General features: G+C 58.6%; 1 protein-coding gene and 1 long non-coding RNA gene across 5 annotated transcripts in view; one reads left to right on the top strand and one right to left on the bottom strand.

Moving 5' to 3' along the window:
* The window catches only part of SRCIN1 (SRC kinase signaling inhibitor 1), a 69,907-nt gene that overhangs the window by 2,755 nt on the left and 45,453 nt on the right, over positions 1–21,699 (top strand). The window contains exon 2 of one of the 4 annotated variants that reach the window (XM_045488615.1): positions 8,399–8,461. The exons of the other annotated variants lie outside the window; for them this stretch is intronic. The gene's annotated coding sequence lies outside the window, so the exon portion shown is untranslated. The remainder of the gene's footprint in view (positions 1–8,398; positions 8,462–21,699) is intronic. 4 annotated transcript variants of the gene reach the window in all.
* Positions 1,070–6,393, bottom strand: LOC123603564. Its single transcript, XR_006714933.1, has 2 exons — positions 3,062–6,393; positions 1,070–1,946 (listed from the first exon to the last, which is right to left on the bottom strand). It is a non-coding gene; the product is annotated as an uncharacterized LOC123603564 (long non-coding RNA).

Raw genomic sequence — 21,699 nt, 5'->3', positions numbered from 1 at the left:
AACAGATGAGGATTGGCGGTGGGGGATAGCTGACCAGACTTCAGGCTTGTGGGTCTGAATGTTGCTTGGTGGGGGATTTGAGCACTTTGCGGGGTAGGATACCTTATTCCGGACTCTGGCTATCTTAGTCTGGGTGACCTTGAGCCTATTGCTTTGCTGTCTAACTTCGTGCCTCAGTTTCTCTCATTCCCCGTCCCTATCCTTCTTGCTGGTTTGAAAGAATGGATGATGCATTTGGTGGAGACTGTCACTAAGAAAATGTGAGGCTCTGTCATTATTGGTGGCAGCTGTCATGGTGGGGTGGTTTTTCTGGCGTGGTTAGGCGTGTGTATGTATGTGGGGGCAGTTTGGGTTTATGCGTGGGGGGGTGGCTGGTTCTGGTTGGTGTTGGGGCCACTGTGAGCAAGTGTCAAGGCCTGGCATTCACACAGGAAGGAGGACTCCAGGGGAGCTAAGAGTTGTTGGGCTAGAGACTTAGCTGGTGGCCTGGTGTAGAAGTAAGGCCTGGGGGTGAGGGCTCTGGGCGTAAGGGGAGGGGGTTGCGAGAATAAGACCCCCCCCTCCACCCAGATTGCCTGGCACCCAGACACCATTGGCAGCGAGTGCAAAGGCTTTGCCCTGGCTTCTTGCCACCATGCCTTGGGGACAAGAGGGTCTTTGTCCAGTGCCCCCCCCCCAACCCCCACCCCGTTCCTTCCGCCCTTACCATGATGGCTGATTCTCTGTGATGACCCTCAGGGCTCGGATGGAGACATGGGTCCCCCATGTGCTCTGGGGATCTGGAAGAAGCAACTGTGGTCCTTGGGCAGTGCCGAGTGGAGAAGGGGGAACTCTCCTAGGGGAAGGATCCCTGGGAATGAGCCATCGGGAGCCCTGCCTCCACCTCAGGCCTTCTGCTTGCCTCCTTGCTTAATGGGGGGAGGGTCGGGTGGAGGGGGGGAGGACTCTGGGGTCTTCATGGTCTGATTCCTGCCATGCTCCAGGTTTCTCAGAGATGTACAAGGTGCAGCATTGGGTGCTGGGATGCAGAGCCTTAGATGCTCTCTCTTTCACTCTTTGGCCAAGGACCCACCCTGGAAAAAGGGTTTAATTAGAACCATTGATTCCTTCTTTGGCTGCGGGCATTGATCTCAATGGTGTGGTCAGAGCTGGGGGTGGGGGGTGGCATGGCTGCTGTCTGCCCGGTGCCAACTGGGCTCTCTCTGACAAAACCTAAGCTTAGGAGGGAGGGGGCTGGGCTCTTTAAAGTAGCGGGTCTATTTGAGCCCCACCCCCACCCCAGGTCAGGTCTTTGGGGGAAGAAGGGTGCTGGGGTTGAGGATTTGAACAGCGGGAGGGGTGTTTGGGGCTCAGGATCATCCTGAATGGTGGGCCTGGGGCTCTGGAATGGATGGGCAGCTGTGGGTGGGTGGGATCCTGTGAAGGGGAGTCAGGAGATGACAGGGGGCCTGTGGGCGCTGGGCAGGCAGAGAGTTCAGGGGAAAGACCGAGGGCTTGCCATGAAAGCTTCTCTTTCGAGGAATCCCAAGCACTTATCTCCTCCAGCCCTGGCAAGGAGATCCAATTTCTTCTTTTACTTGTGTCCTCAAGGTACAGAGAGGGACAGGGACTGCCTCAGAGGCCCAGCAGGCCTGGGTGTGGCCTTTGAGCCTGGCTTCCTGACCGAGTGGCCCCTGCCTAGGCACAGAGAGCTGAGGGTGAGGCTTCTGGCAGCCTCGAGTCTGGTCTCTGGACTTGGTGGGAGGTGGGGGACAGCTTGTGCCCCCCAAGCCCCGGCGGCCTGCCGTGGGTGGGCTGGTGCAGGTGCAGGCTTCAATGAGCCACTCAGATGCTCTTTGAAGAATCCCTTGTTGGCTTCCTAGGGCCCATTCGAGCAAAGATAATAAAAATCTGGCCGTCAGCGGGTTTGAGGGCTGCACTCGCTTCCCCTTCTTTCATTCCCAGCTCTGAAAAGCAGAGATGAAGGCTTTGGATTTGGCTGCTGCCCCGAGGGAGAGAGGGAGGGAGGGAGGGAGGGAGGCAGAGGAGGAGGGACTGATTTCCTGGCAGCCCCTGGAATCGGTGGGGAGGTGGGCAGAGGGGCAGGGGCCTGGTCCCCAACTCCTGCCAGACAGCCTCCAGGCCTCGATGGGGCTCCTATGCCTGATACCCAGGCCCTAGCTTTGTCCTTCAGTCCCAGAGGCCGGGAGCCCTCCCTCTCTGCTCCGCTGCTCCCACCGTCCCCACCCTCCCCTCTCCGCTCTGCCCTTCAGTCTGCCCCCCTTCCTCCCCTGCCTCCCCTCTCTCTACCCCTCAGTTTCTCCTGCTCTGCCCTTCACTCTCTCTCTCTCTCTCCCCACCTTGTCTCCCCTTTCCTCACTCTGTCTGCCCCCTCCCATCTGTTTGCCTTCCTCCCCCCAGCATTGGTCCTGCTTTCTAGGACTGTCTGGAAGGTTGAGAAGCCAAGTGGGGGGTGGGGTGGGGTGGAGGGCAGCCGCAGCCATTGGAGGGACAGGCCTGGGTTGACTATTACGGTCTGTCAGGTGCCATAGTTATCAGAGTCCGAGCGGAAGGGGCTGCTGAGCACTTAGAGATGTGTGTGTAGTGAAGGGCGCTGTCCCCCTCCCCGCACCACAGCGGGCACCTTGCCCTGACACTGGGCTTCAGACACTCCAGTTCTCCTGCCTCCTTCTGCTGCTTGACTGCCGGAAACCAGCGCCTCTGGCTTCAGGCCCCTCTGCCCCTCTAGCCACACGCGGCCCCAGGCATCGCTGCCGCCCTTGTCCACTCTTCCCTTCACTGCCACCACCGTTTCCAGGCTCAGAGGTGGGAAGGGAAGGGTCTGAGAGGCCCTTCGCCCTATCCCTGCCCCTCACCCCCAGTCTCTGGTAGGCCTTCCAGGAGCCCCATTTAGGCCCTGTGCCCTCTTTGCCATCTTGTCCACCTCCCATATAAAGGACAAGACCCTCCGGAAAGAGCACTAGACTCTGAGTAAAGACACCTCGTTCCCATTCTTCCTCAGCACCCAAATGTCCCAGTGACCTTGAGCAAGTCCCTGCCTGGTGCGGGCCGCTTTCCTCACCTGTGAAATGAGGGGGCGTGGGCTGGATCATCTCCAAGGTCTCTTCTGACATTCCGTGGATGTTGTGTCTCTCTTCTGGGTGATTTGCATATGCTTTGCATATATTAATGGTGCCTGCTTGAAGGGGGAAGGTGCCACCCACAAGGACCAGAGTCCCACCCACCATTCCCACTTCCCTTGCCCATTGGTCCATGTTTTCCCTGCTAGAATCTCCCAGGGGACGGAAGCTGAGGCCTGAGCGTTCCCCGGGGAGGTGGGTCTGGGCCCGCAGCTCCAGACATGCCCAAGGTAGGATGGGGGGTAGCCCTAATGGAGGGGATCCCTACCCTCATCACTCCTGCTACCAAAGGCCCAAACAGGGAAGCCAAGGGCTGTGTGACTTTATCACAGTTGCCTGTGGCTACCGTGGGGTGTGTGAAACCCCACTGAAGCTGGCTTGGGGGCCTCCCTTCTCCATTCTCAGGGCTAAGATGCTAGATGCTAAGGCACTTAGCTAGGTGTACGAATTCCTTCTCTCGCTTCGGCTACCATCCACAGCCCAGGGCTGGTCATTCCGTCTTGTACTCCTGCCCACTTCTGCTCAGGCCCCTGGGCTCTGGGTATGTGTGGGTTGGAACTTGGACCTGAGAGCTGGTCACTGAGGGAGCACTCGTTCATTGCATATCTGGGCCCTGTCTAGTTACCACACCAAAGGTGAAGCCCCGTGCTCCCTATGAGGGTCACAGATGTCATCAGGGAGAGAGAATCTGCTGCTCCGGGTTCTGTCCCCACCTCCATCAACCCAGCAGCTCTCTTGAGGACTGCCCCTTAGGGCCGCCTCCCCTGCCACTTGGCCTGTGCCCTGTGTCTGGTGTGGGCCAGTGTCATGGGTCCCAGCCTCCAGTCCTGCTTCTGTTGCTCTGCCCCCTAAAATGCCCATCACCTGGGGCAAGACTGGGGTAAAAATTGGCAGCCTGGAGAAGGTAATGTCGGGTGACCGAGTAAGGGGGAGGACATCTGAAGACAGAGCAAAGATGCGCTCCACCGCCAAGGAGGACTGAGCCAGAGGAAATGGAGCAAGAGGGATCAAGGTTAGATTTAGTCTTAGCGAGAGGCCGTCCCAGGGGCAGATTAGTTTCTGACCATGGGATTGCTGGGAAGATTAAGTGAAATCGTAGATGAAAATGTCCAACACATAGCCCGATACGTATTAAACACTCAGTAAATGGCGTGGGGGGAGAGAACAGATGTTTCTGAAACCGGCAAAGACCCTCCCCTAACCTTGAGACTCAGGCTTTTGTAGGGGATGAGGAGTTGGAGGGACAGTTCCCAGAAGAGCTGTTTCTCCCACACTCGGGCTCCTTTTCCACCAACGCACCCCTCCTGCCTCACGCATGCCCTGGGCTCAGGGCCCAGCCACCCTGGCATACCCTGGCCTCATCCTCTCTGCCGCAGGTGGGCAAACAGAAGGGTTTGAGGGCGAGAAAAATATACTTCTACCCTTCCCCCAGTCTTTGCCCAGGACAGCTTGAAAGGAAACAGGCCCACGCTGTAGTAGGAGGAATAGAGGTTAGGAAAGAAAACCTCCCAGAGTGTGAAGGGGGGGCGGTACTGTAAGGTGGGGAGCTCCGGTGGTGTTTTGCATCTTTGACCTCAGTGATAGGTGTGTGTGAGCATGAGTGGGCTGATGTCGTACCTAGGGGCAGGGGACTGGTTGGCATGACCTTTGAGATGACCTTTGGGCCATCCTGAGGAGCTTGATAGATCCAGTTTAACCTCCTGTGGCTGTTGTGGTTGGCAAAGTACAGGGGTCCATGATGGAGAGGGGTCCAGACCTGCTGGGGAGGAGAAGAGGACAGGGTAGTCACTCTTTAATCCCCCAGGGCAGAGAGGTGACGGGCTGTGTAAACAGCAAGCATTGGACCAGTATCAGGTTGCCTGCCTTCCCTGCTGCTGTGTGACGTTAGGCAAGTTAGTTGCCCACTCTGGTCTTCAGTGTCCTTGGTATGGGAAGAGAGGGTGGAACCAGAGAATCTCTAGGGTCTCTTCCAGCTGTCACAAGTTCTAGCTACTTCCTCTCCCCTGAGATAATACATGCCTCGCCACAGAGAGGGTGGGAAGAATATTTCCGAGCTCCAGCGAAACCGGGTAAAATGGAGATTTGGCCCAGGAGAGCATTGGCACAAGCGCTTGAGTGCGGGCACACGCCCCCCCCCCCCCCCCCTGCAAACAGTCCCTCATTCTCCAAAGGCACATTGTGCCTAAGTCTACCCTCTCAGCCCGGCGGATGGATAAGGGAGCGGCTAGAAGATTCAGCCATCTGAGTCATAAACTCAGTTTTCTGCTCATCCCAGCAGAACTCATTCCATTCCATTCGGAGACTCGAATCCAGTCCGGATTTTCCTTCGCAGAGGCCCTACCCGCGGGTGGCTCCTCTCCCCCACAGCCTTTTTCTGGTTCCGGGTGGCCTCCGCCACCTGGCCCAGTTGACTGCATGTCCCGGTATGGAGTCACGGAAGACCGGGAGGGAGTTGGGTTTTCCGCAAGCCTGCCTGCCTCACCTCTGCAAACATCCTCAACCCGGCACACTGGCTTCTTTTCCGCCCCAGCTACAGAGCTTGCTGGAGCCCTCAGACCCAGAGACCCCAACCGAGAAGTCCAGACCCAGAGACCCCTGTGGAGACGCCCTAGCTAGAGCTGTTTGTGCCGAGCAGACTCCCCACACCCCCAGGGCCTGTGATAATTGCAGACACAGCGGGCATCTGTGGCGTCACCCTAGGCCCCAGCGTCTGCCTCATTGGGGAAGAATTAATGATTCCATCTCATTGGGAAGGCATTCCACGGCTCACTGAAGCCTTTTCAGAGGAAGACTCAGCGCTCTGCCTGCTCCCCAGGGCTGTCCCCTGCCCACTTCGCTCCCCCCCCCCCACCGCCACTCCTGCTTCCTCCCCCCCCCAGGGCTAGGCTGGCCTGATGAGTCCCCATTCCCATCCCAGCCACTTTGTAAGTAAAAGTTAGGGCTCTGCGGAAAAGTGAGGGCCTTTAGGACTGACATAGACTCTCACCTTGCCAGCCCCCTGACTTGCAAGACTCTCCCTAACGTGGGGGATTTCTGGAAGTTAAAAGAAGGCTAAGGGGTGAAAGGCTCCCTGGAGCCTCTTCCGTGGGGGAGGAGGGAGAGCAGGAAAGGGGCCCCTGGAGGGCCAGAAGTCACTTAAAGATGAAGCCCAAGAGATCCTGATCCAGCTCCTGTGGAACCCAACAGCTCACCCCCCCTCCCCTGGTCCCTCCCTGACCGCTCTGCAGCCCGGAGTTAGAATCTTCTGCCTCCTGGGATGGCAGGAAGAGGACGAGGCAGGAAGAGGCTGGAGCAAAAGCTTCTCTTCCACTTGTTGTCCTTAAGAAATAACTTATCCTGGGGCGCCTGGGTGGCGCAGTCGGTTAAGCGTCCGACTTCAGCCAGGTCACGATCTCGCGGTCCGTGAGTTCGAGCCCCGCGTCAGGCTATGGGCTGATGGCTCAGAGCCTGGAGCCTGTTTCCGATTCTGTGTCTCCCTCTCTCTCTGCCCCTCCCCCGTTCATGCTTTGTCTCTCTCTGTCCCAAAAATAAATAAACGTTGAAAAAAAAAATTAAAAAAAAAAAAAAAAGAAATAACTTATCCTGGAGCATGGCATGGAAGGAGGGGAGACGGCCAAAGCCTGAGGAGGACAGAAGGGAGCCAGCTTGGCTCAGGGGTCAAGAGCTCAGGCTCTAGAGTCAGACCCACGTGTGTGGTTTGGGACAAGTCATTTTGCCTCTGAAGCTCACTTTCTTTCCTCATCTGTAAATTGAGGCCGATGACAGTGGTTTCCTCACAGGGTGGGGACCAGGATTAAATGAAGTAACTTAGGTAACCTTCCTAGCACATTGTAAACCTTCACCAAATAGTAATTTCTTTGTCTTCATATTCCTCGAGTCCAAGGGGGACTTCTCTTCCTGGAGGAAGGGGCGTACATGAGAAAACCTCTTTAGTTTTTTTCTAAAACCCAGATCCTCACCTCAGCTTATCTGGGACTGGGTCCCCAGAGCTGCCACTCAAGGCTGGTGGTGGGAAGGAAGATAGGCCTCCTGGGTCTTCACTCCCCTGCCCCACCCTGTGCCCTCTGTCCATCCGTCCCTTCCACGCGCGACCCCCCACCCCCACCCCACTGCCTTGTCCAGGAAGCCCTCTGGGACTAGATCCCTACGCGAACATTCTTGATTTCTTCCCTCAGTCAATGTCCCAGCATCTGGGTCCAACAGCTGTTTCTCCCTGGGATGCCTGCGTCTTGGGTAATCGGTGGGAAAATTGGAACCATGAGATTGGCAGGGGGCTCTGAGCACTCTTGCAGCCAGACGTGATGCGGGTATGGATGGGTCTGAGCCAGCCAAGGGAAGGCTGTGCCCGAGAGGGTGCCCGGCCGCAGTGTCTTGGGGGGGGGGGGGGCGGTCTGAATGCCGCGTGCCCCGGGAGGAAAGGCAATAGACAGGTATCAGAGCAGGAGGGGAATAGGGTGCCATTAGGAGGGTGCAGGATGGGAGGGCCGCAGCCGCGAGGGACCGCTGGGAGAGGGCCTGCACCCTGGGCGTTGGGTGGGTGTGGAGGCAGGAGTTAGGTGTAGAGCTTCAGGCAGTTTGAAGCAGGGGTGCCATTCCCCGCCGCACAGCCCTCAGCAGAGTGCGAGTGTGTGAGTGCTTGTTGGGTGTGAAATGCCTCTGTTTCCTCCTTTGCAGGCAGAGGAGGGAGCCCCTCCTCAGGGTTAGGGGGTGAGTGGAGCAGATGGGGGTCTCGGGCTGAGAGAGGGCTGTCAGCAGGGCAATGACGGCAGGCCCCTCTGACTGTGAACCCACCAGCCTTCCAACCGGGGTGACCTTGGTGGGGAGACACAGATGGGCGCTCCAAGGTGCTGTCATGGGGATCTTATGTGGGCACTCCAGTAAAAAGCCTGCCTCTGCCTCTGGGAGGAGAACCAGGCCTGGCTTGTTGGCTGTCTGTCCTGGGGCCCTCCTTCTGAGGACCTCATGTTTTCTGTGTTGTCCTGCTGTCTGTCCTCTTGTCTGTCTCCCACCAGTGTCTCTGCCCCTTCAGCCCCTGCTCTTCCTCCAACACCCAATCTCTATCCCGCCTGCCCCCCGGCCCCCAGTGACCCCTAAAGGCACAGCTCCTAAGGCTGTGCCTTGCCCTGTCCCTGCCCCCCTCCACCCCCATGGCCCAAGGCCCCTGCCCTGGCCCATCCCATGTTGGGAGCCCCACCCTGGGCCCCTTGCTCTCTCCAACTCCTCCCCTCTGGCTCTGGGCATTCATTCACGACTTTCCTCCTTTCCTGTCCCTCACCCAGGGCTCCAGCGTGCAGCGGGAGGGAAGGCTCCAGGACTCTGTTCCCTCTGTTTAAAGTCTCCAGGTTAGTAAGCCAGGAGGGAGGCCTCCCCCCACCATCCTGCCTCCCACTGCTCCTTAGCCAAATGCCTCTCCCCAGCCTAGAGGGCCAGAAATGGGGGAGGGGGGGCTATCCCTGATGGGCCCAGGCCTTTGCCAGGGGAGGGGGGAGCAGAGACGTGACTCTGGGGAGGGCAACTTGCCTGGCAGAGGATATGTCTATGTGTGCATGTGAGTTAGTGCGTGTGTATGCATGTACATTATGTGCTGGCTGCAAAGCCTCCGTATAGTTGGGGCTGGGAAGGGGGGAGGAGGCAGGAGCCCTTTGCTGAGGGGACTGGTGGCCTGGGGAGAGGGATTCAGGAGCAGGGGGGCCCTTCTTATGGAGGGAAGCCCGTGTTCCAGCAAAGGCCAGAGGGTGGGAGATGGGACACGGGACCATATACTGCCTCAATACGAGTCTATTTGGTTTATAGGCACTTGGAAACCTGTGATCTTATTTCAACCATGCAATTACTCATTCATTTGTTCATTCATTCATTCGTTCCTTAAATAAAGATTTATTGAATACCTTCTCTGTGCCAGGCACTGGGCTAAGCTCTGAGTCCAGCAGTGGGCAAGACAGATAAGAGTTCTTTCATTGCTTAAGTGGTGAGCAAATAGAGGTTAAGGAGTTGGCTGAATTCACTAGCTGTGGAGCCTGGGGCTATGGCTCGGCCAGCTGACTGTGGAGTACCTGCCCCCCCCCCCCCCCCCCCCCCCCCCCCGCTCCAGAACTGTGACTCTGTGTCCCTGTCCACCCCGGCTCCCCTGCTGGCAACTGCTCTGTACTTTATGTCCCTGTAGATGTCCCTTGACCTGATGCCTCCCCTCACATAGTGTGCCCCCCACCAAGTAAGCAATGATGGAGGCCTCAAGTCCCTGGGGACCCTGGAGACTGTGGGCAGCATTGTCCGGCCAGTGCTGAGGTCACTTCAGAGGGCCTCAGGGAGCCGACCCCCTACTTCTGTGCCCAGGACCGGGAGACTGGAGCACTGGACTTGAGAGACAGCCTGACCTGGATGCAAATCCTCACTTAAGCCATTTATTTCCTACCTGTGTGGCCCTGGGCAAGCCACTTTCCCTCTCTGAGCCTCAGTGTTCCTGCCTGTAAAATGGCAGGGTTGTTGAGATTACAGGAAAAACAGCAGCTGGTCCAGGGCCTGGCCTAGAGCAAGGGCTACCCCATTGCTGGTTCCCTTTCTGCCCGCACCCCCTCCCACCCTGGGGTCGGGCAGCCTGTGCCCCGTTATTTTCTGGCTGCTGCCCTGCCCCCCCCCGCCCCCCCACCTCAGGAGAGGGGCTGCAGGATCTCCATCCTGGCTGTTTGCAGACTCAAGTCCTCCAGTGCTTCTCCATCTCTCTGAAGGTTGCTTCAGCCTCAATCTTGGCGGGCAGCTGGGGGAGGCAGCCCTCCTTGCCACTGTGGCTGCTGCCGCCGCCGCCTTGATGGCTTTTTAATAACTTTGCTCGGAGACAATCTGCAGAGCGCTCGTTTGTCTGCCTCTTAATTAAAATTACCGTTTTCCTAAAAGAGCAACGAGGCTGCTCCCCTCCCTCCCCAACCCGTGGCCGCTGCCTGAAGGAGGCAGGAGCGACTCTGAGACTGCAGCCCTTCTCCTCCGCGCCCCCCCTCCCCGTCCTGGTCACATGGGCCGACCCCCCCTTCCCCACACCCACAGCAGAGGGGCTGAGGCTCAGCTTTCCTGGTGGGCTTGGGGGTAAGGAACCAGAGCCTGAATGCGCTGCTCTGTCACCCACCCTTTTCTGGAATACTCCCAGAGACGGGGGAGCTCAATCCCTTCCAAGACTTACTTCCCCCATCCACCCTGTCCTACCTGCCCATCCAGACTGGACTAAACGGAGGTGGGTTTGGGCCAAGCGTGTGAAAGATTATTAGAATGCATGGGGTTGGGGGGCGGGGGGTGGTGGGAGGCACCCGTGGAGGTGGACACGGTGGGGTCAGCGCTTCGCCATCGACTCTGGTTTCAGTTACCGTTGACCTCTGAGATCCCTTTGTGGGCTCCGAGTCGACAAGGGAGCGGAGGCCTGGCCAGGCGGGGGCTCATTTAGTCCTTGCTGAACCGGGGGGCAAAATCATCCCTTGGCAATAATGAAAATACTAAGGACCAATATTTATTGAATGTTTACTTGATAACACGTGGGCCATATGCTGGGCGAAGCTCTGTGCGGGTGTTAGCTCATTTCACCCTCACGACTGGCCTGTGGCCTCCATGCTATTGTCTCTGTGTTGCAGGGGGAGGAGACAGACCAGAGAGGTTAAATAACATGCCCCGGGTCACACAGATAATCCATTATGGCAGCCTTGGGCCTACTCCCCCTCCTTCCATTTTACTCGCCACCCGAAGCCCTTCTTAAGGTCTAGCCTCAGTCTCTCATGTGAGCAGGATTCTTCCGCAGTTCAGGCCACTGAGAACTGACTCTGAGGTTCATCCCCACCTTTCTCGTCCCACCCCATTCCTGGCTCCACCCCTGGGGCGTCCTGGGGGGGCTCCGGACCCTGGAGTGGGGGAAGGTGGGGGGAGGGAGACTAGAAGTGAGAGCCTTCCCGTTTCCAGACCTCCTTTCCTCGGGCACAGTTCCTCTCCACGTGGGGAAAAAGGCCATGGGGCCAGGGAAGAAGTGACTCAGTGACTCAGTTGTGACCAAGCAGATGCTGCTTGGTTGCGAGACCAGGGGAGGTGGCCTTCCACTGCAGTTTCGCGGGTGAGGCCCACCTGATAAACCATTCCGGAGGAGGGGGACGCGCCTGGGGTCTGGAGATCCAACACCAGGGAGAACCTTCTTGATGTCTGTGTCTCCATCACCTCCCATTAGACCCGGCCCATCTCCTCTGTGAACTTTGGCTTCTGTGACCCCTCTTCCAGGAAGAACCGCCCCCCTTTGTCACCTCCTCTTCTGCTCCTCCCTGACCACCTCCAGGCCTGCCCCACTGAACTCCCTGTCACATCCTTTATGGTGGAACTGACTAGTGCACTTTTACTCTGGCGGGGGGGGGGGGGGGGGGGTGGTAGAGCTACCGGAGGGCCTTCAGGGGCAGGAAACGAGTGAGGCGGTGGGTGGGTGAGGACAATGGGGAGCAGGTGCATGTACATCTTAAAGACATCAGAGAAACGAAACACCACCACCAGCCAAACAACATACCCGTGCCCCAGTGTGGCCCCAGTGTGATCCTCACTAAACTGATTCATTTATTACGGTTCCACACAGAGTGGATGTGTACCAATCGTTTGTTGAGTGAATACATGATCGCACACGTAGCTAGGTGTGGCCCTAGATACTTTACATAGTTCATTCTTCCCGTCTTCCCAGGGTGGGCACTGTTTCCCCCATTTCGCCATCGGGGAAACTGACATCCAGAGAAATAAAATGACTTATTCGAGATCACGCGTAGGTGAAAGGGCCGGGGCAAGATTTGAGCCTTGGCTGGCTGTGTCATTCCTGCTCTGTTTGGTCGTGGGCATGCGTGCGTGTGACACGTTGATGCATGCATTCAGCACCTGCCCTGGGTAACAGGGAGCACTTGTGTGGCCAATGGCCACCGGGTCGCCAGCCCTAAGTGCCTTGCGGAGAGGTAGGGTTGAAGGAGGTGAGGGCTGCAGAGGCAGGGGGGGAGCGGGTGCCCCTCACCCCAGCACACCCCTCCTCCCTTAGCTTCCGGTCCCATCCCAGAAGCCCGGGGATGGTGGCGTGGTGACAGGTGCCGAGCTGCAGAGATGACAGCAGTGCTGATTCCCCCATAATTACTGTCTGATGAGACGCCAGAATTAGCCACCGCACGAGCATGGGATGCAGATATGGGGCACGGTGCGGGGAAGCAGCTGGGGGTGAGGGAGGCTCTCCCTCCAAGCCTAGGACCCTCCAGCAATAGGGCAGGGACGGCACCGGGGAGGAGGAAGTAGAATAGAAAGGAGGAAGCACTGTGTGGTTAATATGCATCAGATATTACTATGTGGGCTGTGGTTTTCCAGTCCTCAAAGTGGCTAGGCATGCCCCTGAGATGGCTGGCTGCCGGACAGGGCACCAAGGGCCTCAGGCCACTAAGCAGAGACTCACGGGCAGAGCAGGCTGCCCACTGAGTATACTACCATTTGGTGCTTGGAACTTGGATCTGACTTGCTGGGGTTGTGCGGGATATAGTTGCCGGGAAGGGGCTAAGCCCCAGAGCAGACTCCTTGAGTCACATGAGCCAGGCCAGGCACCAGAGGACAGATGGAAGTGCCTGGAAGGGGCAGGCAGGTTCAGCTGACCTTGCCAGAGGAGTCATTCATTCCAGGGAGGAGGAGTCAAGTTGGCCCCCAAAGTTGGAGGTCAGAGGAGGCCTGAGAGTTAGTTGCAAGAGGCAAGGGAGGTAAGGGCAGGGCTGGGGATGTTCTAGGCACTTGTTACCCTGGCGTACGTGCCGGGGGGCAGGAGGAGGGCTGGTGAGGGCAGAAGCAGAGAGGGGTCATCTGGGCTGCTTGGACCTCATCGCACCACTGGAGCAGTTTCGAAGACCACCAACTAAGAGGGCTGGTGGCAACAGGGGGCTCGCCCAACAGACGGCAGCGCAGTTGGTTGGGGGTGGGGGAATGAAACCAGGCCGCAGAAGGAAGGACCTGAGGCGTTGGGCTCAGAAGAGGAGATTCAGATTCCAAAACCTTCCTCCTGCTCTGAAGGGAGAGGTCAGGACCCATCCCCGGGCCCCTCTGAGGGCTGTGGGCACAGGCTCTGGCTCATTTCAGGGCAGGAGGAACCCCGCACGATGATTGACCACTTGGATGTAATGAGCTCTCCATTCCTGGGGGAATCCAAGCCCTGGCTGGATGGCGTTCCTGAAGTAGGGAGAGCTCACAGTTCTCCTGTGGCAGGGGGCAGGAGGCCTCTGTAGTCACCTAAGGTGTGGGAAGGGATTGAGGGAAGGTAGGGGGGTGAGAAGGTGGAAGTCTGTGGAACATTCTGCCCAGACTGAGCATCTGTGGCCCTGGAACAGCTCTGCTCCCTGCCCCGCCTCCAGCTGTCCCAGCTCCGCCCTGGGGAGAGCCTCCTTGGATCTTCTGGTGTGTGTGTGTGTGGGGGGGGGGGTCTCCCCCAAGAGGATGGGGTTGAGGGCTCTGTGCTTTACCCACGAGGAGGGCTGCTCTAGAATTCCCCTCTCGGGGAGTTGCGTGGGATACAGGAGGCTCTGGCCCAGTGGCTGGACAGCGACTCAGCATCTCCCTTGCTGAGCTATAGGGTGTACAGGACACAACGGGGGGCTGGGGCTGGGCTGAGAACCCCCCCCCCCCAGCTGAAATGAGTCTCCTCTCCTTGTCAGTTCTGATCCTGGACGAGGTACTCATCCTGCACCTCCTTTTCCTCCCCTGTAAAGTGAGAGAGAGCAACCCCACAAGGGGACCCTGAGAACCGAGTGAGCAGAGGCCACAGAGCCCCGGCAGACTGTCCTGGGTGTGCGGGGTTGTTGGGGTGGGGGGGGGGGCAGCATCACTCAGGCCGGTCCGCGCCTCCCACAGCACCCAGATGGATGGGTGGTTTACTTGAGAAGAGACGGTTGGAATCTTCGAGTCCTGCAGGTGGAAGCGGAGGCTGCTTATTGCTTCCTTCTCCCGGATCGGCTCTGGTGGGAGGGTTCAGGTAAGACAACAGGGACAACTTCTGAAAGATGCCCCTGGCATCTGAGCAGGCTTCCCAAGTCAGGCAGGAAATCTGAGTTTCCTGCCTTCTCCTGGCCTCCACCCTCCAGAGTCTTTCTGGGTCCTAACCTGGTGTGCCCGGGGAGAGGAATGACAGGGGCGCAGATCTGACAGTTTGTTCTCTCTTGGCTTGCAAGGCAGTGGAGGAGTTAACCCACGAGGTGAGGGCTGAGTCTTGGAGGCCAGCGGCCTGTCCTGCATGCTTTGGCAGCCGGTGGAAGCGGTCGAAGGCACACAGGCCCCTCGCCCTGGCGGAGGAGGCTGAGCACCTCTAGAGGTAGAATAAAGGCTAAGCGTGTCCAGTCCTTGGCCTTGGCTCGTTGGCTAAACAGCGGTCAGGGGGGAGCGGCCTTGAGGTCAGTGGACCCATCCCTCTATTTCAAGAAGGAATGTAAACACCTCAGCGAGGAAACCCTGAACTTGGCAAAGTAGGAGAGGGGCCGAGGACGTAGCTTCCCCGTGAAGCTGTAGCTGGATTCAGGTTAGGCAAACGGGGTCCCCACTGTCTCGTACTCCCAGCTGGAGCTGGATTGACCCGGCACTCGAGGGAGCCCCCAGATGCACTGGAACCTCTTGGAGAGGGTCTTTTTTTTTTTTTTTTTTTAATTTTTTTTTTCAACATTTTTTATTTATTTTTGGGACAGAGAGAGACAGAGCATGAACAGGGGAGGGGCAGAGAGAGAGAGAGACACAGAATCGGAAACAGGCTCCAGGCTCTGAGTCATCAGCCCAGAGCCTGACGCGGGGCTCGAACTCACGGACCGCGAGATCGTGACCTGGCTGAAGTTGGACGCTTAACCGACTGCGCCACCCAGGCGCCCCCTTTTTTTTTTTTTTTTAATGTTTGTTTATTTTCGAGAGAGCGCAAGCGGGAGAGAGGCAGGGAGAGGGAGACTGAGGATCTGATGCAGGCTCTGCGCTGACAGGCTGACAGCAGGGAGCCCGACGCGGGGCTCGAACTCACGAACCGGGAAGTCATGACCTGAGCCAAAGTCGGTCGCTCAACCGACTGAGCCACCCGGGTGCCCCGTAGAGGGGGTCTTAAATGTACACGACGTGTATGCATGGGCACAGTGTGCTGTCTTGTCCCCGTGGCACCTGAGAGGGCGGAATGGGGATCCAGGGTGGCGTCTGGGTGGTGGCTCCAGGCCTGGCTGGGCCTGGGTGGACCCCTCTGTGTGTAGATGGCTGTGGGGGGTGCGGGCGAGGCAGTTTGTGACTGGGTATGGGTTGGTGAGCACGTATTGGGCAGTGGGCGGGCACCACGGTGCACAGGTATGATGGCAGAAGCTGAGCGAGCTGGAGGCACCAGGCCCCCGGCTGTTCCGGTGGCGGCCGAGGGAGCTGTCTGGGTGCTGGCAGCGAAAAGGCCTCCTAGACAGGGGCTGACCCCAAGAAGGATGGTGTCTGTGAGGAGGACACGGAGGGATCTAGCAAGCCTGGGGCTCCTGCCCAGCATTTACGAGGCCCTCGCTGAGCACTGGGGAGCGCTGAGCACTGGGGAGCACTGAGCACTTCCCCGTGGGAAGATGGGAGTGATGGATGGGGCTTCTGTCCCTCACTTCCCACACACTGGGGTTTGTCTCTCCCCCGGGGAACAGGAGGTCTCCTTCTGGGCATGCTCTTGGTCTGAGGCAGCTTTAGGGGCGTGGTCCCTTTGTCCACGCTTGCCGCCCTGGCCACAGCACCCCGAGGCTCGAGTGTCCCTTGGGAGAGCAGGAGCTCTGGCAGCCTCTTCGGAGTGGAGGCAGAGCCGGGGCGGGGAGGGGGGACAGGCGCCTGCCTCCTTCCCTTCCCTCCCTCTTGTGCTCGCTCCTTCCCTTCCTCTCAGCCCGTGTTCCTCTCTGCTGCCTCTCCAAGGAGATGTAGAGCTGACAGGACACCTTCCCCGGGCGCGTGATGGTGGAGATGCCATGCAGGAGTTAGCTTGTTAACGCGGCGCCATGTGGGCACACGCCAGGGCTGTTCCCAGCTTTTCCAGCAACAGCTTCAGACCAAGGGTGACATGCTCCCCTTTGCTTCTCCGCCCCCTCCCTTCCCGGGAAGTCAATTAGCCAGATCTTCATTAGTAGCTAAAAAGCAAAACCCTACAGTGCGGGGCCTGATAAAACTCTGACAATCGAGTGAAAGGAAATCAGGCAATGGGGCAGATCAGGAAGGAACTGTCCCCCACACGCGTCCTTTGTGCAGTGCATAACCTGCATGCCTGTCTACTGGGTGTTAGTAGCTTTAAAAAAAAAAAAAAAATGAGAGGACTGAGGCTCAGGGAGACTGCTAACCTACTCAAGGTCACACAACTAGCCAGTGGCAGAGCGAGATTTACACAGAGCTTCCTCACCCCCAACTTCAGCAATTTTGGGTCATGTCCTAGCCTTGCCTGCTTCTGGGGGCAGTGCAGGAAAGAGGGAGGGCGGCTGGCTTGTTGGCCAAGGAGGGGGAGTCTTGTTTGAGGCGTGTGGTCAGGGTGCCATGTCGGGACCCTGATTTCTGTGTGGTCAGCATCCCACTGGGCTGGGCTGGGCACCTGGGGGTGTGCCTGGGCCATGACCCACAGCTCTTCTCGCTTTGAGACCCAGGTTGCTGTGGTATGTTTTCCATCTTGCTGCTGATTCCTCCTAAGGAGATGGTTAGACGGTGTCCTCCTGGGGCCTGGGGCCTGGAGGGGGGCTCCCTTGGCAATTGTTTTCTGGGAAGCGGCATAGTGGAATGGAAAAATCCTTGTCCCTGGAGGCCAGGATGCCTGGGTTCCACTTCTAGCTCCGTCTCCAGCTCCTGTGTGGCTGGATCAGGGCCACTCTCTGGGCCTCGGTTTCCTTCCTGTGAAGGGCATTTGGCTGGAGGAAGAGCAGAGAGTGGTCACTCCCAGCCTGCTGTGGGGAGGGAGGCCTCACCTGGCCAGGGCTGGGGGGGGGGGGGGCGGTGGTTCAGTGCGGTGTGGCCTGTGGACGTGAGGAATTGCCCTCCCTCCCTTCAGGGAGCCCAACTGCCCTTTCTCTTTCAAATCCAAGCTCTACTGGGAGCAGCTGGGACCCAGCGCCCCTCCCCGCCCCCAACAGCTCCTCCTAGGCAGGTGAGCTCTCCCTCCCCCAGCCCTGAGGAGGTCCCTTAATTAGATTCCAACTCGTTTACCAACTAAGTGGCCTTCGGTGGGTTTTAAATCTGCGTAAATTGGTTTGTGTTTTTCTGCCTGCATGAAGCTGTGACTGGCAGGGCCCTGCACCCTCCCCTGCCTCCTGGCTCCCTCTGGGGCTCTGGCGCTCCCTGCCCCACACTCCTCCTGAGTCTCCCTGCCCGGATTCCCTGGGGGCTGGGGTAGCAGAGCTCCCTGGGCATGGGTGGGGGTGGAAGGGCTCCACGGGCACTGGCATGGGCCACAGTCCTATTCCCCCTCTTCCTCCTCCTTCCCGGGCTGACGGGCGTCCACATGGTGACTGTTGTGAAATCGCTCAACCCCCAGGACTCCCCTCCCCCTGCCTCTGACACCTTCTGGCCTTGCCCACCTTCTCCCCACTGCCGCAGTGTCCAAGCAGTGGTCCATCTAGGACCACCTAGGGGGGGGATGGGCTCCACCTGGCCTCCTCCCACTTCTCTGCCCTCCCCCTGACACCTTGGGGCGAGGAGAGCTGCCCTCCTCTAGGGACCCCGTGAAGACAGCCTGCCTGGCCTTGCCCCTGTCTCCTTAGTGTCCCTGCTCCTAGTCACCAGGAAGTCACCTTTATTGTCTAACCATCACCCCCATGCTTTCAAGATGGCTCCCTTCCCTCCCAGGCCTCCCTTTCATGGGTTCCCCTCCCCCTTCCTCTCTGTCTTCCCTGCCAGACCAGACAGGCTGTCCTGAGGTGGCCTGACGCTCAGGAGGGTGGTGCTGGGGCGGTGGGGGATGGGGAAACAAGGGGGTGCCAGGGTGGGGGGTTCTGGCCCCCTGCTCTGTGCCAGGAAACGGACAGGAAGCCCCGTCCCTAATCCTCAGCCTGGCCAGCCTCCTCCCCTCCAACCGCCCTTCCTCCCACCACTCGCCCCCACCTCTGAGCCTCTGTTGGAGTGACAGGGAGACTCAACAGGGCGCTGGGCATTAGCAATTTGGGGGGATATTACACAGGAATGTTTACAGAAAGGCAATTGCCCGGAAAATGACTTTGGTTGCTGTGGTATGGGGCGGAAAAGATGGTTTTAGAAAACAGACACAGATGGGCTTCTGCTCCAAGGACCCACAGACAGACAGCGGGGACTGAGGGGCTCGGGCACACAAGGAGCACAGAGCCAGGGCCACCCAACGACAGAGAGCCCAGCGGAGGGTGTGGGGCGGGACAGGGGATGATCACCTGACCTGATCCAGGTTCCTGGACCCTCTGCCAAACTTGACCTTTGTCCTCTGGCCTCTGACCTCCCAGCACAGTGTGCTTCCTGACTGCAGCAGGCACCCAGCAGGATGGAGTTGTCAGGCACAATTGGTAGTGGCAGTCGCCTCGGGGCTCCTCCTGGGTGACTTGGGTTCCTCTTGCTTTGGCTGCAGACGGTGGGACTGGGGGAACCTCGAGCTGCAGAGCTGCAGGTGTTCAAGCATGTGTGTGTGTGTGTGTGTGTGTGTGTGTGTGTCGCACTTTAGGGTCTAAGCCAGGCCTTCCATTCTTCCAGCAATCTCCATGCACCCCTTCTCTTGCCCTGCCTGTGGGCCTCACCAGGATCTAGCCCCGCCCCCCCCCCCCCCCCCCCCACCAACCCCGGGACCTGTGAGCTCCCTGAGCTGGTGCCCAGCCCCCACCTCTGCCCAGGCAATGGATAGGGCACACCTGGGAGGCCTCTCAGGTCCCCAAGGGAGGGGCCTCACCTGGCCTCCTGATCTCCAGGGAGAGGGTGACAGGGACCTGAACTCTGGGTCTTGAGCTTGGGGTCCTCACTGCAGGGGCCCCAGAGAGAGACCCCTCTTTTCCGGAGCTTGTAGCTTCATTTTACTCTCGACTTCCTCCCCTTCTCTGCTGTCCTTCCCTCTCCCTCCCCCCTCCTCTTCTCCTCTTCTCTTCCTCTGAAGATGATGTCATGTGTGACTGTTGCCCAGTGGCAGCCAGAGGACAGAGTAGATGGTGACATCTGGGGTAGAGACACCAGGTGGGGATGGGCTTGATGGCTTATGAGATGGTGTCACTAAAACTTGGGGCTCTTAATTCTCATCAGGAGTGACAGTGATCTCATGGAAAAGAATGCAGAGGAGGATAAAAATAAATCAGGCTCATAAATAAAGGTGGAATTTGGAACTGGTGGAGCAAATAACAATGCCGCCGTCTTCCCAAGCGTCTGTGCCTTTATCCTCAGCCGGCCACTGGGGGCGCCCACCTCCTCCCCGCCACCCCAGCCTCAGGCATGTGTCCCTTCCCCATTGCCCAGACTGGGAAGGCTGAGCTGAGGGTGACAGAATGCACTTTCCCTACTTTTCCTTCCCCTCCTTCTGAGCTGGATTTCACCAGTCTCAGGTATCTTCTCGGCAGCCTGAATCTCTGACTCAAAAGTTACGATTGGCCTTGTACACCTGGGTGTCTTTGGAGAGGTGGCAAACCCTTGGACCCCAATTTATCTCTCCGGCTCCCCCAACCCCCCATCCCTCAGGGGCCTTCAGTCCCAACATCCCTTCCCCTGTGTACCCCAGCTCTGCTCCTCCTCCACAGCCTTCCTGCCCTTCCCCTTCCCCTGCAACTCCCACACCCCTGCCCCGGTAGAACCCAGCCCTGCATACCCCCTCAAGGCCTCTCTGTCCCATCTGTCCCCTCTGCCACTCCCTCAAGACCCCTACCCATATGGATCCCTCACTGCCCCCTGCCACCTGCCACCAAACAGGAAGCATCGATCTGCTCAGGGACAGGGTGCCCAGAGCCTGCTGCTTGCTAGATTGGAATCGATCTCCAGGGCTTTTCACTGGGCTGCTCAGTCTGGGGAGGGTCACGGCCACTGTGGGGACTCGCTGGTGGCTGGAGCAGGCACAGGGGGAACGGGAAGGCTGTCCTGCTAGGGGCCAACAGCCAATGTGCCAGGAACACCTTTAATTCAGAACGACACAGTTTCGCTTTCATTGTCTTGCCAGCTTCTCGCTCCGGGCAGGCAAGACAGGGGCAGGGTGTAGAGGTTAACATCCCGTTTTACAGATTAGTGCCCTCAGGCTCCGAGAGGGAAGAGTCTGGTGGACTGAATGAGTAACCAGAAAGGCTGACCGGGCCTCCTCAGGGAAGGCGGCGCTGACTCATAACCCAGGGTGTGTGACTCTGACCTGGGGTTCTTTTCCTTCCAGTGCCCTGACCTCAAGTGCCTGGCCTGACTCCAAGGGAGAAGTTCAGGCCTGAGTCCTCTGAGCCCCACGGGCCACCTTCTCCTAAGGGCAACAGGATGGCCCTGCAACTGAGAAGCCCAAGTCAGTCCTCCCGGGCCCCTGGGGCCCTGCAGGAAGGAGGGAATATGCATTGAGCCTCACTCCTTTCCCCAAGCTAGTTTCTGTCTTTGTTAAATAAAGCCAAGGATCTCAAATCAAAGCCCCTCCTCCCCACTACCCCTCAGAGATAGCAGATTGTCTCTCCTGTTCCGCCCCCCTCTGCCAGCCCCCAGAATCCTGCTCCTGCTCCTGCCTCTGCCCTGACTCCTCCCTCCACCAATGCCCGGGCAGCGGACGGGTGAACCCTGACCTCAAGGAGGCAGGGACAGACCTGGCTTTACACTCTCCATCAGGGCTGCTCGGCAACCCCCTCCCCAGTGCACTGCCCGCGGTGAGATTTATAGGACTGCAGTCATAAATAGGGCTGCAAGCACATGTCCACTGTCCGCGTCTGCTCCCCCTCCGCTGCCCACTCTAGCAGCCCGGACCCCTCCTTGCCAGCCCCGCCGTGCCCCTCTAGCCAACCTGGCAGAGCCTGGGTGACCCCTGGACCTCCCCATAGTCCCTGCTGGTCTCTGTTGGCTTCCACCCAAACATGCTAGGATGTCTCCCTAGGAGCTGGCATGGGGGGGTGGGGTGGGGATGGGGGTTAGGAGCTCTTCTGGGTCCCAGAGGGCAGATGGGCAGGAGCGGGGAGAGGAGAACTGGAGGCCCGTCCCCCGCACCCGTGTGTGTCCAGAGCCCTTGGAGGGCACGGCGAGCCTGGCTGGCACAAGGAGAGAGGTCCCTCTGGCTCAGGCAGGGCTGTGCCGGACTCTAGAACTGGGGCTCCATCAGCAAGGCCGGTGGGCAGAGAGAGGGCTACGGCCATGGAGGTACCCAGTGCCCATCCCCGCTGGTGGTGGGGGTAAGTGGAGGAGAGAGAGAAGCTAAGGGTCATGGCTGGAGCACCTCCATCCTGGCCTCTCCTTCTCCTGGGTGATTATTCAGGTCATTCCTTTTCAGCCACATTCACTGGTACCCTGGATTGCCACCAGCCCCTCAAGGGCAGGGACTGGGCCTTCATGAAAATGGCCCCAAAGTTCCCAGCCTCACTCAATCAGGGGCCATCTTTGGGAATTTCCTTCAGATCAGGGACCCTCTGTACGCTGTGAACTCAATATGTCGTTCATTAAC

The sequence above is a fragment of the Leopardus geoffroyi genome, chromosome E1, assembly GCF_018350155.1.
Source record: "Leopardus geoffroyi isolate Oge1 chromosome E1, O.geoffroyi_Oge1_pat1.0, whole genome shotgun sequence".
NCBI lineage: Eukaryota > Metazoa > Chordata > Mammalia > Carnivora > Felidae > Leopardus > Leopardus geoffroyi.
This window is presented reverse-complemented; position numbering and strand designations above follow the sequence as displayed.